Source organism: Astatotilapia calliptera, chromosome 14 (genome assembly GCF_900246225.1).
Source record: "Astatotilapia calliptera chromosome 14, fAstCal1.2, whole genome shotgun sequence".
NCBI lineage: Eukaryota > Metazoa > Chordata > Actinopteri > Cichliformes > Cichlidae > Astatotilapia > Astatotilapia calliptera.
Genome location: NC_039315.1, coordinates 33,024,556 through 33,037,258, shown reverse-complemented (window position 1 = coordinate 33,037,258; position 12,703 = coordinate 33,024,556).

Genomic DNA, 12,703 nt, shown 5'->3' with positions numbered 1-12,703 from the left:
CTACATTCTACATCAGTCTCTTTTTCGACATCTTTTGGTTCTAGCAAACTCAGATCTCTCATAAACATCTGTTCCAATGTATTTACAGTGAAGCTACATTCATTTGGACAAATGTATGTCTGTAAATGATAAAAACAAACAAACATTGTGGTTTCCCACAAAATCACAAAAACAGTATGATATTCTCTAATGGGAAGTTTGTCAGAGAGTGTTTGGTAGGTGAAATGGAATAAACTAGAGGGTATATCCCTTTTTAATCATTGAAACATAATTTTTTTGTTGACCTCATGAGGTGATTATGGACAGCTATACAGCAATACAGTGTCTGGTTGGTCTTACATCCTCATATGGGGGCATTCCATTAGGCTTTTCTAACACCTTATATATCATTCTGCTTGAAAAAAACTACCTTCTTGTGTTATATTGCAAAAAAATACAACAAAAACATTGTTGTCATTTGAGGACATACTTAAAAAAAAATTAATCCTCTGGTCAAAGATGGTGAAAAACCCACCCCAAACATTTTCAGAAGGTTAATATCTATCTATCTATCTATCTATCTATCTATCTATCTATCTATCTATCTATCTATCTATCTATCTATCTATCTATCTATCTATCTATCTATCTATCTATCTATCTATCTATCTATCTATCTATCTATCTATCTATCTACACACACACACATATATATATATATATAGGCATAGCATGACTTCCTTTGAATTTTCAAGATGCAAACAAAGTCAGTGAAGACGTGTAAATATGAGTGAGTGAAAACGAATGAGGTCCTTCTGGCCAGTGCTGAGGTTTATCTCTGACACATATCGATTGTGAGGTCGAACACCAGCCCTGGCAGAGAGCTGCAGACCTGGTGCAATGTGTTTGTGGGTGTAAATGTGTGAAATTTTTTTGTATGCTTCAATAATTATATCCAAACACACAGGAAATGCCCTCCCAACAGAGGGAGAGGAAGAGAACCTGAAAGGTTACAACACCATAAATTACATTTTTGCTAGCTCAGGTTAGCATTGTAGAGCTGGATGTTCAATGAACATTTCATCCAAAATGAAAGTCCAAATGAATGAATGCAGGAGATAGTTAAATGTCAGCTCTCTCACAGGCAAATAGGCCTGAGCTTTGACAGCGGAAGTGTTATCATCAGTACAAACAGTTGTTGACACAAAGCAGCTGTGTTGGCAGATGCTATGCCGTGATGGTAATTAAAAAATAATGACCTGTTTGTGTTTCATGTGGTCCATGTAATCATAGCTGTGGGAACATGGTTCATAAAGAGAGTGCTTCATTCATGAGGAAATATATTGAAGGCAGGGGTAGCATTCTCAATATCCATATGAAAAGATCTCTACAAATGAGGAAAAAAGTGTACATTTATTATGCATGTTTTCCTATATGCCATGTCATATTGTCATATTAAATACTTGCATAAATACAATATTTGTCTATGAAAGATTATTTGTCTAAGAGAACACTGTCCACTCCATAGACTGTCTATTCAGAGATTCTGAAATATTATCTGGATGAACTATTACAGTGGAGTCTGAACCCACAGTGACTGGAGCTCTGCAGCCAGGTGTGTACAGCTGTTTCACTGAGTGGCACTCACTGGCAGCAACATAAATGCATTTTATATTTGTTCGCATTTTATAAATCAGTTGACTAAGAAACAATTTTACCATTTTTCTTAGGAATGAGGCATGCTTGTCATTATGACTCAGCAGTGCAGAGGCTTCAGTACTTGCCTTAAAATATTTCTTCAACATTAAAGTAATAACTGCAAACAATAATCAGTGATAATTAATTAGACAAACTTTATTTTTCAAATTTTTGGTTGCTGTGACAGTGTAACTCATTTTAATACAGTAACCTGAAGTGTCCCATCAAAGTAAACAATCACATCAGGGACCCATCCTTCTTTGGGCTCCGCTTCCAGACAGTTTACCCAAGAGAGCGTAAAACTGTACCTTTGTGTGCAAAGCAGACGCTCTTGCTTGCGCGATGGTGTCTTTGTGCGCATGTCTGCTGAGTTCTACATGCGGGGTTGTTGAATTTACGCACGAGGAATTTAATTGCACCCACAAAATGAAATTATTTGCTTGGTTTATGTTTTTCTTGTGCATAAGTTATGACATAAATATCATTCCATATCTACGATTCCAATGCAAACCGATCGTTGCAGAGAAACAAAATGCTACACTACAAGGATGTAATCAGTAGTGTAATTAATTACTTTTTAGAGAGAATAAATAAGTAAAGCAACGCATTACTTTAACAAAAGCAGAAAAGTATGTACTATACCACCCAGCACTGTAGTTATTGATTTTAGAGCTTACTGGTACACAAAGCACACAAATATTATAAAAACCATTGGTTTAACTTTTACTGTGGTTTGCCTGTTGCATAGAACATTTCGAAATCACACATTTGCGAGACAAATTTGTCAAAACATGAACATTGTCAGTGGAGCAACATTTGTGAAATATATATCAACATAATAAAAAGTGCTTTATGTGCTTCCAACAGTGTGCTTTTACTTGCTATACCTGTATCTGCTGCATTTGCTCTCGTGGAGGAATAAACCCTTTATCTTCTCTCTAGTGAGGCAACTGGAAAAGGCTTCCTCTGTTTATGTGTCAGTTTACAAACTAGGTTCATTACCCTCACATTGTGTTGTTGCCAGTTAATGAACGCCATGGCCGTCATTAGCTTTGATGCTGAAGGTTTTCGGCTGAACTGAAAAAGTTCCAAGGTTTGAGAAAGAACTAAGGCTAGGGTTATTAATGTGAGATAAATATTGATCAGTTAACAAGAACTTGCCAGTAGAATAATTACTGTGCATGTTAATTAGCGCTGTGGGAGGTCATTGTGTGTTTGCGGCTGTTACGAATATGCACACACTCTCAGAAAGCAATGCAGCCACACCCTCATGTTGTATATAGATCAAGCACTGTTTTCCATTAGATCTGATTGGAAGTGTTGATTGATTCTGCCCATGTGTTGTCACATCGGTGCAGGCAAGCCAGCCACTCTACTTTATTGGGACACAGTGGCAGACTGAAGAGTGAAAAGCGCTGATCAAGCAAAGAACAAAGTTCAATTCAATTCAATTTTATTTATATAGCTCCAAATCACAACAACAGTCGCCTCAAGGCGCTTTATATTGTAAGGTAGATCCTACAATAATAGATACAGAGAAAAACCCAACAATCAGATGACCCCCTATGAGCAAGCACTTTGGCGACAGTGGGAAGGAAAAACTCCCTTTTAACAGGAAGAAACCTCCCGCAGAACCAGGCTCAGGGAGGGGCGGCCATCTGCTGCGACCGGTTGGGGTGAGAGAAGGAAGACTGGATAAAAGACATGCTGTGGAAGAGAGACAGAGATTAATAACAAGTACGATTTAATGCAGAGAGGTCTATTAACACATAGTGAGTAAGAAAGGTGACTGAAAAGGAAAAACTCAATGCATCATGGGAATCCCCCAGTAGCCTATGCCTATAGCATGCATAACTAAGGGTCACCTGATCCAGCCCTAACTATATGCTTTAACAAAAGGAATGTTTTAAGCCTAATCTTAAAAGTAGAGATAGTGTCTGTCTCCTGAATCCAAACTGGAAGCTGGTTCCACAGAAGAGGGGCCTGATAACTGAAGGCTCTCCCTCCCATTCTACTTTTAAATACTCTAGGAACAACAAGTAAGCCTGCTGTGTGAGAGCGAAGTGCTCTAATGGGGAGATATGGTACTACAAGGTCATTAAGATGAGATCGGGCCAGATTATTTAAAAGCTTGTATATGAGGAGCAGGATTTTGAATTCAACTCTGGATTTAGCAGGGAGCCAATGAAGGGAAGTGGAATAGACTGTTGAATACTTTTTTACATATTCACAAACCTTTGATTCTTTTTCTGTTGTTATGCTGAACATCCTAAAACTCTGCATTTACCATCTGTCTCTGACTGTATTGGCATTATCTAGTACATCAATTGTTATAGGTTCTGAGGCTGTGGAATGAGGTTGTTAATTATGTTTGATCTCATTTTGGATCTTTTCTCTCACATAAAAAAATGTATTAAAAACCTAAAAGTGTAGGTAATGAAATACATGATGACTGGTTTCATCTATGGCTTTCAGACACCTAACTAGGACCCCAGTAATAAAAGCTTACTGTACTGCATCTAAAGATATTAATATTATTGCTATTATTATTAATATTGTTATTATTCAAATTTAAATTTCATTTACCATATTTTGTAAAACAAAATTATTTCTTAAAAGCTTATTTACTATATTTGATTCTGGTATTACTTATAAATAAATAGATGCTGCAAATTCATCCAGCAAAATAGCGCGATGTGTAAACGGCTGCATTGAGAAAAGGTGATTCCCAAATATATCCATCCATGATGGATATATTTGGGCTCTTATGGAGACGACTGTTACCATCCTCGCCCCCTTTGAGGAACTAACTAAAAAAGTGAGCAGCTACGATGCACTAGCCTCTGATGTCATCCCAGCTGTGACTGTGCTAGTGAGACTTCTAAACAGAGAAACAGACGAGGACCACAGCGTCAAGGCAATGAAAGCAACCTTACAGGCAGCTGTCAAGAAGCGCTTCAGTGACGTCGAGACCAACCCACTATACTTCATCTCCACCATACTTGACCCAAGGTAAAGTCTGTGTGCTATAGGTATTCAATGAGTATAGCTACAGTACTAAATGTAAGATTATTTTACATCTGAAATATTATATATTTGTAACTAAAATACACAAATACAAGTATATGCAATATATATAATATGAAATACATTTCCCTTATTACTACCAGAAAGTCAAATGGCTGGCATTTGTCAATGCGTAAGTACTCGGTATCGGCGAGTACTGAAATGCAAGTACTCGTACTCGTTTTCCAAAAAAGTGGTATCGGTGCATCCCTACTAGCCAGTATAAGCAATAGTCAATAATTTTGTTCATAAAATGTTATGATGCTAAAATGCAGTCTGCTCTGCAGTCATATGGTTCCAGAATGAATGCCAACCAAGCTAACGAGCATTAGTATCTAACTTAGCACTCCAGCCTTTTGTCCACACAAGGTGACTTTTGCCTTTGCCTCAGAAAACGTATATACCAGTAGCTAAAATGCTAATAGCACAGAAGCTGGAATTTCTGAGTTTTCATCTGGAACACAAGTTTCCGACCTAGAAAGTCACAGCAGCCCTACCAACCCTCACTATACAATCCAGCAGTAGCAGCAGTGCTTGTCAACATTAGTAAAATTGTAAAACTTTTAAACTGTATGGCTATTGTGACTCATTAAATAAGCCATATACACAGGAATGTGTCAGAGGTTGTGTGTGGAGGCGTGGAAGAGATGACCCAAACGCTGGACTCACGGTGCAGAAATGAAGAGGATTTATTGGAGGGTGAATGAACAAAGCAGGAACGATGGAGTGACTGGCTGGCTGAAAGACTGGAAGGATGGCTGGCTGACTAGCTGAACATACAGACGGAGACGACGACATAACATCAATGACACGACAGAGAACTGGTGAAACCGAGGAACTTAAATACACAGGTTGAATGATGACAATGATTGGAAACAGGTGAGTACAGAGCTGAACATAATCTGACTAATGACATGGAAGACAAGCTGACACGGGGAAAAACAGGAAGTGAGAATATTAATGTGGCGAACTAAACTGAACATGAACAAACTGAAATCACTGGGTCAACGACCCAGGAACCCTGACAGAATGTCCTGGGTCGATCCGTGAATGTGGTGCAGTGGTGTTTTTAGGTGCCAAAAAAAGGGGGAAAAGCACTGTGCTGCATTGCTAGCGATGCATGAATGGCTTTACCTTGCTAAGAAGCAAAAGCAATCATGTTTCTCTTTGCCTTTCTGATTTTACTACTGGAATGCATCATTACTGGTCTGACTTCTTTGGCAAATGAAATGCAGAATAACACTGACACTTGAAAATATGACGTTTAAAGCACATGACATGTATACTATGCCCATCTAACGTCTATGGTCTTAGCTCAAATGCTGTAGAAGCAAAGAAAAAAACTAGAAAAACAATGTTAACGAAATGAACAGTTTTAGCACTTAATCCAACAACACAACAAGCAGTGGGATAGAAATGTGCTACAGAAAAGTGAATGCTTTTAGCAATGTCACCATCCTTTAGTCCTCCAGTCTGCAAATAAACTGAGATAGGAGTAAAGTTGTTTCTGAAAGAGAAAAGTGATAAACTGACAAACTGACTACACACTCAGACTGTGCTGGTCCTGGATTGTTCATATTGTCACATGCATAATTTTAATGCTTTGTGATATTTTCCCCCCATTTTTAAATATCACTATTATTGTCAATACCAGCACATCGTGAGTGTCCAGCACATGAGAAAGTTACTTGGACACTCAGAACTGAACCATTCTTATTTCTGTTACGAACTGCTGATGGTGGGCATATGAGTGTTCAAGTTTCAAACCAAACTTCTGTTTGTGATTTAAGCGCTTTGGCTAAGCATAGGGAAATGAACAGATATTATTTGTTTCAGTGTTGCTGAACTGAATTAGTTTGGACAGCTCTTCATGTTATTGTACTCTCGCTGTGAAGCTGTCTGTCGTTGTGTATTTGTCTAATGACATGTCTTCTCTTGCCTGTATTTTGTGTCCTGAATGTCAAACTGACAAACTGAATTTGAGTTACTACAAAGGAATCAAGATCAAATAGTTATAGCTGAGCTGCAGCGCTATCATCCTTTCACCCTTTTTCCTTGAAGCAGCACACTTTTCCCATTTAAAAGCAGGAATTTAAAATAATCACCATGAGCTGATAGGACTGATGATCAATACAAATGACTCAGTGATTGCTTGGCCACAGGCTTAGATATCTGGCTTACAGGCTCTTTGGCTCGGAGTCTGTTGTCTGTTTGGAAGAAAGACCACACACTGAAGTCTCAGACCAACTGTTCCCCCTCACTCTCTTACACAAAGACAACTGTTCGCTAATAGAGGAAAGGGGTCTGAGCAACTCTGCAAATATTTTATCTACTGAGGCTATTAAATCCTCTTTTTTGAGAAAAAACTAATTATTCTGGTATGTGGTCTTTATTTTGGGATGTGTCAATAAGGACAGAATGACAATAGGTGGACCCTTGTTATCCTGTTTCTAGTGTATATGACTTTTTGAAGCTTTTTAAAATATAGCAAACTTTAAAGAAACTAAAATTAAAACCCAGGTGTCCCTAATGTAGTGTAGTCAGGTTGGATTTGATATAACAGCTTAATCTGTTAAAAAGGCAAGCAAACATAACAGACTGTATGAAAGGTGACAGCATCATGAAGTGTGAAAACCTTCCCCTGTATTTATTTTTTCCAGTTCTTTCAAATTTACAGAGACCTTTGTATAATACCCAACTGTAACTAGCATTCTAGAAAAGGGCTGCGTGATATTTGGTCCTTGAAGACTTGATAGATCATTGTTAAAATCCTACTTTTAATGATTCTGTTATATTTTAAATTATATTTTTCAAGGAGAGAAGTGGTTGAACAATTTACTGAAAAGTACTCCTGATGAGCCAAACAGCTGAAAGAAGGAAATAGTAATCGTACTTGGGTGCTGACCAGAACTACAGCAACGAGACCCTTTGGAAAAGATGGTCTTAGTGCCATTCCAATTGAACTCCAGTGCATTTTATATACAGTGGCTTGCAAAAGTATTTGGCCCCCTTGAACTTTCCCACATTTTGTTACATTACAGCCACAAACATGAATCAATTTTATTGGAATTCCACGTGAAAGACCAACACAAAGTGGTGTACACGTGAGAAGTGGAACGAAAATCATACATGATTCCAAACATTTTTTACAAATAAATAACTGCAAAGTGGGGTGGGATGGGACGCAGGCTGGATGCAATGGCTGTAGTTTTCTCCCTGTGTGGACGCACCTGCCCACCTCCCAGGTGGTATCCAGATACTGTACCTCCCTCCATCCAACTGCACACTTCTTTGGGTAGGCTGTGAGCCGCTCCTGCAGGACTGCAGGACCATGGCCACCCACTGCACAGACTCTGTTCAAGTGTTGCTATTGATGGCAGCAGCATATGCAGCGTACGGATGTAACACCTGGTCCAACAGAACGGAAGTGTGATAAAAGAGGTACAGTAGCCCTTGGTTAAATCTAGTGTTGTGAAAAAAAAGCGGTCCCTAACTGGTCCAGGAGCTCGTCAACCCTGGGCATGGGATAAGCATCCAACTGTGACACCTCATTCACCTAGTCAACACAGAACTGTATAGACACATCTATCTTCACCGCAAGAACAATGGGGCAAAACCACGCACTTTGGGATTCTTCTATTACTCCCCTCTCCAGCATAGCAGCCAATTCCTTCTGAACTGTTTGCCTTTTTGTTCAGGTAACCTATGGGGATGTGAACATACTTTTAAGCCAGGGTGCTCTAAAAGCGAGGTACGACTGGTTGGGGGGAGAACACATTTGAAAAACGCTGTTGCAGTATCAAAAGGAGCCAGTTGCGGTGGTTCGGGCATCTGACAAGTATGCCCCCTGGGCGAGGTTTTCCGGGTATGTCCCACTGGGAGGAGGCCCCGAGGCAGACCCAGGATACGCTGGGGAAATTATACTGTATCTCTCAGCTGGCCTGGGAACGCCTTGGTGTTCCCCCGGAAAAGCTGGAGGAGGTTGCTGGGGAGAGGGAGGTCTGGGCTTCTCTGCTTGGGCTGCTGCCCGAGCAACCCAGCCCCGGATAAGCGGAAGAAAATGGATGGCTGTATGGATGGATGGATGTTGCAGTATAGCAACTTCCACTCTCTGGGCCTGTGTAAGATGGTTAACACAATAGAGGGAGGTGGGAATAGTGGAATTTGGCACCTCCAGCCCCAACTCATCTCTTTCCTTCATCGGACTCACCAGAGAAGCGGTTTCAGCCACTCTTTGCTTTTCAGAGGTTGCGGTGATATACCTGTATAGCTCCACCCCAGTCTGACCTCTCCACTTCATAGTCAATGTCTCCCACTGGCTGTGTGACCACGAATGGTCCTCACCACTTGGCAAGTACCTTTGACCTACAAGAAGGGAGCAATATAAGCACCTTGTCTCTCTGTGAGAATTGCCTGAGTCTAGCCTCTTTGTACAGGTGCTGCTGACATTCCTGGGCCTGGAGCAAATTTTCCTGTGATAACCTCCCCAATGTGTGCAGCTTTGCTCTCAGGTGTGGGATGTATTAAATTTCATTCATTCATTTTGCTTTAATCAGGTCCAGCACCTCCTGTGGCTTCCTACCGAACAGCAACTCTAAGGAAGGAAAACCTATGGAGGCCTGAGGCACTTCCCACGGTCTATCCTGTGATCCCAATTGCATTTATCCTTGTGAATTACAAATCATAGACTTTAAAGTCTTATTCAGCTGCTCCACCAACCTATCATTCTGAGGTTGGTAGACACTGGTCCGAAGAGATTTATTGCCCAGTAACTCTTACAGTTCTTTCAACATGAATGACATGATCTGGTCAGTCAGAATCTGTTTTGGGATCCCAATTTGGAAGATCATCTTAAAGAGCACCTGTGCCACACTCTTTGCAGAAATGGTGTGCAGTGGCACTGCTTTGAGATATCGAGTTGCATAATGAATTAGAAGTAATTACAAAGCCATATCCACGTGCACTCCTGTGAAATGGCGTGATGAGGTTCATGCCAGTGTGCTCAAACAGGATATCCATTAATGGTAATGGGCACACTAGCGCTTTTGGAATGTCCAGCTGATACTTCTGGCAGGAAGCCCACCACTGACGCACATTCTGGTGGCTGCCCAGCCAATAAAATCAGCCATTATTCGCTCAAGAGTTTTGTCATATTCTCCGCTATGGGGTTATAATGTGCTACCTGAAAAATCATTTTCATGCAGTTTTTTGGCACCAGCAACTGTGTGTTCCTCTTCCATGCGGGTGTCATGACTCACTCAATACAGTCTGTATCTAATCAACACAAAATGTGGCTATGTCAGGGCGCACCATTTGACCATCAATTTTCATCACTTGGTCAAATGCTGAGCATATTGTCATCACAAGTGTGCTCTAGTGGCAAATCTCCCATGGAGTGAATCACTGGAGTAGTGGGGCCTCCCAACAAGGCCCTGCTGTCTCCTCCTCCCAAGAGTCAGTGTCAGATGACTGCACATTACCGCTGAGCACAGCACAGAGACTACACGCCCCGATCAGTCAGTGAACGCATCCCTAACCAAAGTCCCAACAGGTTATTAAACCCTGGCAAATCTGTCCCCGGAATTAAGGGATGCATCAGGCAGGAACAAATCATGGCCTTTACTTCCTCCCGGGCCATGCAGGAAAACAGCAGAGAGAGAGGATTTGTGTCTTGCGGTGGCAGCAGCTGCTCTGAGACCAACTCAGCTAGAGTGTAGGTGGAGAACCTCCTCCTTGGGGCAGAGACCAGCCAATTCTCCACCACCGGCTCCACGTGCACTATTGCATCTGACCGCACTATCAGGTCATCTTTGACCAGCAGACTACCACCCATGCAGGTTTGGCAGCCGATGTTAGCGGACCCACACATCTGTCCTCCTGGGGAGCCCATTCATAGACTGCTCAAGGACCAAGTCTGCCTCCTGCTGTGCCTCCTCTCACGATGGCCCAAGCTGTGGCTACCTTGCCACAGCCTTACGAAGCCAATGAGTGAATGCAAGGATCTTCTGGGAGAGTCCCAGAATTGTCTTGCAGCTGCAGTTGTTGCACTGCTGAAAGCCCCACCACCATCTGCGCCAGCAGCTGGGCTGAGTGCGCTGCGAGTGGCACCAAGATGCCTGCTTGGGTTTCAGGACCATTGTGACAAGGAACTGATGCATACACAGGTAGCGTTGCAGGGAGAGTGTCCATTTATTTAGAATAACGATCACACAATCACACACATTCTGCAACTTTGCAGTTGGTGTGTCTGAAAACAGCTTTGGTCAGCTCTGACCTGGTCTGTTCCAAGCTAGCTACTAGAACAGAGAGCACATGATTACACAATCAGTCCCAACTGCTCTGCCAGCCTCCTGGCACAGCCCTCCAAACCTACTGCACCACCCATCCTCTGCAGCAGAGCCGCAGACCACCCCCTGCCACAATTCTTGAAACTTTTAATTTTCTCTACAGGGAGTGCAGAATTATTAGGCAAATGAGTATTTTGTCCACATCATCCTCTTCATGCATGTTGTCTTACTCCAAGCTGTATAGGCTCGAAAGCCTACTACCAATTAAGCATATTAGGTCATGTGCATCTCTGTAATGAGAAGGGGTGTGATCTAATGACATCAACACCCTATATCAGGTGTGCATAATTATTAGGCAACGTCCTTTCCTTTGGCAAAATGGGTCAAAAGAAGGACTTGACAGGCTCAGAAAAGTCAAAAATAGTGAGATATCTTGCAGAGGGATGCAGCAGTCTCAAAATTGCAAAGCTTCTGAAGCGTGATCATCGAACAATCAAGCGTTTCATTCAAAATAGTCAACAAGAAGCGTGTGGAAAAACCAAGGCGCAAAATAACTGCCCATGAACTGAGAAAAGTCAAGCGTGCAGCTGCCAACATGCCACTTGCCACCAGTTTGGCCATATTTCAGAGCTGCAACATCACTGGAGTGCCCAAAAGCACAAGGTGTGCAATACTCAGAGACATGGCCAAGGTAAGAAAGGCTGAAAGACGACCACCACTGAACAGGACACACAAGCTGAAATGTCTAGACTGGGCCAAGAAATATCTCAAGACTGGTTTTTCTAAGGTTTTATGGACTGATGAAATGAGAGTGAGTCTTGATGGGCCAGATGGATGGGCCCGTGGCTGGATTGGTAAAGGGCAGAGAGCTCCAGTCCGACTCAGACGCCAGCAAGGTGGAGGTGGAGTACTGGTTTGGGCTGGTATCATCAAAGATGAGCTTGTGGGGCCTTTTCGGGTTGAGGATGGAGTCAAGCTCAACTCCCAGTCCTACTGCCAGTTTCTGGAAGACACCTTCTTCAAGCAGTGGTACAGGAAGAAGTCTGCATCCTTCAAGAAAAACATGATTTTCATGCAGGACAATGCTCCATCACACGCGTCCAAGTACTCCACAGCGTGGCTGGCAAGAAAGGGTATAAAAGAAGAAAAACTAATGACATGGCCTCCTTGTTCACCTGATCTGAACCCCATTGAGAACCTGTGGTCCATCATCAAATGTGAGATTTACAAGGAGGGAAAACAGTACACCTCTCTGAACAGTGTCTGGGAGGCTGTGGTTGCTGCTGCACGCAATGTTGATGGTGAACAGATCAAAACACTGACAGAATCCATGGATGGCAGGCTTTTGAGTGTCCTTGCAAAGAAAGATAAGATAAGATAAGATAACCTTTATTAGTCCCACACGTGGGAAATTTGTTTTGTCACAGCAGGAAGTGGACAGTGCAAAAGTTATGAGGCAAAAATTAGAATACAATAAGAATAAATACAGTACACAACTGTACAGAATAGAATAAAATAAAATACTATATACAGTAGAATAAAATAAAATAAATATACAATAAGATAAAAATAGAATACAAATACAAATACTATATACAACTGAGTAAAAATACAACGATGACAGAAAGGATTATTGCACTTAGTATTATTGCATATGTATGGATGTGTGTGCT